Raw genomic sequence first — 5047 nt, forward strand, 5'->3', positions numbered from 1 at the left:
CGGAGCCGACGGGGATCCCTCCCGCCTGGTCTCCCAGACGCCAGCGGACCTCCGGACCCCGGTCCGGTCTCCCGGGACCGTCGCTAGGCTGAGTTAGTGTTCGCGACTATAAAGGGAGCAGACGAGTCGGCCCAGGACAGGAGGCGATCACCTCTGGGCAGGGCAGGAAGTCCCTGCGTCCTCGGGGATCCCGACGGGGCGGATCCCGGACACACATTCCTCAGACCCGCGGGACGCCTGGCTCTGGCTTGGGGAACCAGAAAATGCTAACTCTCCCTGCAGACACCGAGGCTGGAGCCCCGGGCCTCGGCCACCACGGCAGCGGCCCCCCCACTCCACCCCATTCAATGGATTGGAAACTTGAGCTCAGCTCACAGCGCCCTCAACTCCTTCCGGGCTGAACGACCTTGGGGACGCACCTGGGCCTTTCTGAGTCTCCTCTCCTCTAAAAATTGAGCTGACAAAGCCTTCCTCACGGCGCTGGAGTTTCAAGGGAGATGATCCCCTTAAAGTACTTAGCAGGAGGCTGGCTCAAAGCGAGTGCAGACCCCTAACATTAGTGCGGCTGGGGCTCCTTCACGGGGTGGAGGGGAGTCACTCTTCCAGGCCACCCGCCCCCCTAGAATGCTCTGCATCTCATCACATATCCCTTCCCACTTTCATATTGCACTTACCTCTAGCTAAAATTCTATCCTCTCTGTTTATTGGTTTACTTGTTGACTATCCATCTCCCAAGACGCTGAAAGGTGTCATGGGCTTCAGGGCTCCCAACCCATTGCAGTGCTTGCCCTTCAGGGAACATTCTCCAGGGCACCCCAGGTTAGGCCCGGAACTTCTCTGGGGGATTCAGCCCGCTCCCCTCTCCTTGCACTCTTCCTTTGCATTAGCATCTCTGGCAGCCACGGCCCCCGTGACTCACCCTGGATCCATGTTAAAGACCCCAGGCTTGTCCCCAGGAGGCCTGGGGAGCAGGCATGCCTCTCTCCAGCTGTCATCCCCTCTGCCAATCCCCTCTCCAGGAGTCCTGGATTCAGGCCTCTTTCCAGCTGCCCATTCTTGAATGTCTAATTCGCAATGACTTAAAACAGTTTTTTAAAAATTTAAAAACATTCTTCCACCCAGCCAGCGTGGCTCAGTGGTTGAGCATCGACCCATGAACCAGGAGGTCACGGTTCCATTCCCGGTCAGGGCACATGCCTGGGTTTCGGGCTCGATCCCCATTGTGGGGCCTGCAGGAGGCAACCAATTGATGATTCTCTCTCATCATGGATGTTTCTACCTCTCTCTCCCTCTCTCTTCCTCTTTGAAATCAATAAAAATATATTTTAGAAAATAAGTAAGTAAATAAATAAATAATAAAAACATTCTTCCAACGGACATTCCACTGTGTGGAAGGGATATAATGTAAAGTTGGGTACAGATAGCAGGTAAGCGCCTGGGCCATAGAGTCAGGGAAATTTAGGCTCTTTCTCTGCCACACACAAGTTGCTTTATGTCTCTGGGCCTGTTCTCACATTTGTAAAATGGGGATAATAATAATAGTTCCTACCTCCTTGGGGGTTCTGAGCATTAAATGAGCAAATGTATGTGAAGTGCTTAGTACAGGGCCTAGCACATAGTAGGAACTTACTCATTGTTTAATAACAATAACACTCCCTCCTTTGCACAGTGTTTTGCCGTTTTCAAAGCAGCTGTCTGGGCCAAAAGGAGGAATCTGGAGGAGAGGGGTCAGGACTTCCACACCCACCCGGGGTCACAGGGACAGAGAGGCCTGGGCCCACAGGATTTGAGACCAAAGCGCTTGACTGTGGCTTGGTCCGGGAGAAAGCCCCCAAGCCCTGCTCAATAGTGGGATTCCCAGCCGAATATCTAGGTGTGTCCCCGTTGCTGTCATCGTGTCACAGTACCAGGCCCACTCAGATTTTCCTCTGGGAAGTCTCCAATGTGGCCACCAAACAGGATGAGGTGAAGTAAAAAGGCGAGGAAACAGCCACAGTGCAAATGTGGCTACCCTGGCAGGAAGGAGGAGATTGTGAGGGGCGCTGCTGGGGAGCGGGCTGGGTTCTGTTTCTTGGCCCCTGAGCCAGCTGCATAGGTGTTCGCTTTACAGGTATTTGTTATAGTGTACATTCCTGTCTTATGCACACTTCGGAATGTACCCCATATTTCACACTGGCACGAGGTTTTAATAAACTGACAGGTGAGTGAGGAGAGGGAGTCGCTACCGTTCAGCTTTGCGCAGTGCAAGTGCCTGGGGACGCCTGGGAGGGTGTCCCAGAGGCTCTGAGTCGGGGATGGGGCTGAAGAGCTGCCACAAAGAGGGAGGAGAGGGTGACCTGAGGAGGCGTTAGCACAGCTGCAGGCGCCTGGCCGCCCTTCAAGATATTCTCTCCACATTCCCACCCTGGCAGGTGGCGCTTCCGTGAGCAGATGGCTGGGACTCTATTGGCACAGGCGGTGTCATTTTAGGTGATGCACTTCCTGGGCTTCCATCTTCCGCTTTTAACACTCCAGCTGTCTCCTTGCCCTGGGCTTCTAGCTCTGGCCCTCAAAGGTGCTCCTCTGTTCAGAGGCTGGGCTGAGTCCCCTCAAGCCTGGGAGCAAAGGGCAGCCCAGGCCTGGGCTCCATCAAGAGCTCTGTCAGCCCTAGCCAGTTTGGCTCAGTGGATAGAGCGTCGGCCTGTGGACTGAAGGGTCACAGGTTCGATTCCGGCCAAGGGCACATGCCTGGGTTGCAGGCTTGATTCCCGGTGAGGGGTGTGCAGGAGGCAGCCAATCAATGATTCTCTCTCATCATTGATGTTTCTATCTCTCTCTCCTTCTCCCTTCCTCTCTAAAATCAATAAGATATATATTTTTAAAAAAGATTGCATGAGCTACTGTATATAAAGAGCTTCACAACGGGCTGCCTCGTTGAAAGTGCACAAAATGTGGCTCCATTACCCCAACAAAGAATAATGTACGGCCAGAACCGGTTTGGCTCAGTGGATAGAGCGTCGGCCTGCGGACTGAAGGGTCCCAGGTTCGATTCCGGTCAGGGGCATGTGCCTGGGTTTCTTCGGGCACACCAGTGGGAGGTGTGCGGGAGGCGGCTGATCAATGTTTCTCTCTCATCGATGTTTCTAACTCTCTATCTCTCTCCCTTCCTCCTTGTAGAGAATCAATAAATATATTTTAAAAAAATATTAAAAAAAAAAAAAGAAGAAGAACGTACTACTTCCTAAGCCCTACCCTCTGCCTTTCATGTTAGGCCCACGAGGTGTTTCTGGCTTACTCTTCTGCCCAGGGGTCAGAGTCCAAGTCCTACCACCAGCCCGCGAAAAACAGGGTTCAGGACAACAGTACAGTGAAGGCCTGGGGGAGGTGAGCAGGTGCAGGGTGGAGAGGTCAATGGGGAGAAAAAGGGGACATCTGGAATACTTTCAACAATAAAGATAAATTTTTAAAACTTGCCCTGCTGGCCCTAACTGGTTTGGCTCAGTGGATAGAGCGTCGGCCTGCGGACTGAAGGGTCCCAGGTTCGATTCCGGCCAAGGGCATATGCCCAGGTTGCAGGCTCAATCCCCAGTGAGGGGCGTGCAGGAGGCAGCCAATCAGTGATTCTCTCTCATCATTGATGTTTCTATCTCTCTTTCCCTCTCCCTTCCTCTCTGAGATCAATAAAGATATATTTAAAAAAAAAAAAAAGAGCTCTGTCAGCCCCCAAGTGATCCATGTGCTCTCAGGCCCTCCCTGCCTGTTTGGGGCTGGGGGTGAGCTGAGGGACTAGCTGTGCTGGGGGTAGGGGTGGTGGCAATGCAGGGGCTGCGGGTGCCCAACTGGGCTCAGCCCTGGTCCTGAGTGGCATCAAGCTGGCCCGAGGCCCCTGGCTGGCTGGCATTTCCCACAGGCCCATGCCAGCACCCAGACAGCCTGGCAGAGGTGGTGGACATTGGCGTTCCCTCCGGCAGTGACCGAGCAGGCACCTGGCCTTTACCTCCTGCGTTGCCCCTCCTAGTCTCCCCGCCGGCCTCCTCCTGGGCCAAGCTTCCCCGGCGCCCTTCGGGGTGAGCTGAGCGTCTGTGTGTCTGGGTCTGTACAGGGGACCCTCAGCTATCCCAGGTCTAAGGCAGGGCCCAGGCTGGCATGGGGCAGGCACAGAGCAATGCTGTGTCTCAAGTAACTGGGCCTGTTGCTGCCAAAAGTATGTGGAGTAGCGGAGAGTGGAGGACTGTGGACTGGGGTAGGGGTGGGGGTGGACTGCCTGGCTTCAAACTCCAGTCCCGCTGCTTAGGAGGTGTGCAATCTGAGCCAAGTCCCGTCTCCGCTCTGCCTCTGTTTCCCCATCTGTAAAGCGGAGTAGGAAGTAGCTCCCTCAATAGCCCCGGCACTATGGCGTCATCATGTTAGAGGGGAGTGAACGGACTCAGGGAGGTCAGGTACCTGCTCCAGCTCCCCAGCTGGATAAAGCAGATACTCCACCCAATCTGCATCTGAATCCAGCACCCAGCCTGCTAACCCTGAGGCCACTCAGCTGCCCTCCACGAGGAGGCCAGGGAGCCAGTGCTTGTTGCCACGGGGAGGAGCAGGGGGCAGGCAGGAGAGCCCTCCCCGGGGAGTCTGAGGGAACCGTCCCCGCTATCCCAGGCTCCTTTGGGTGGTTGGAGCCAGGGGCCACCCCTGAGCCACTCCCCGCAGCCAGTAGAAGGTCCAGCCTCCAGGACTCCAGGTCACAGCCCTCTGCCAGGCAGGGCAGGAGGTGGGCATGCGGGATGCAGTGCCAGGGCGCTGGACTGAAGGGACCCAGCAGGAGCCTTGTGCAAAGGTGGGTCTGTCGGGGGAGATGGGTGCCACAGGCGCGCGCGCGCGCGTGTGTGTGTGTGTGTGAGTGTGTGTGTGTGTGGTGTGTGTGTGTGTGTGTGAGTGTGTGTGAGTGTGTGTGAGCGTGTGTGTGTGTGTGTGTGTGTGAGTGTGTGCATGAGCGCGAGCGTGTGGACACACGCAGGCATGCTCAGGTAAGCATGATCCCTGGGTGCAGGCCCTCAGGTGTGGGGAGAGAGAGCAGCAA

The sequence above is a fragment of the Myotis brandtii genome, unplaced genomic scaffold, assembly GCF_000412655.1.
Source record: "Myotis brandtii unplaced genomic scaffold, ASM41265v1 scaffold1738, whole genome shotgun sequence".
In the NCBI taxonomy this organism is placed as follows: Eukaryota; Metazoa; Chordata; class Mammalia; order Chiroptera; family Vespertilionidae; genus Myotis; species Myotis brandtii.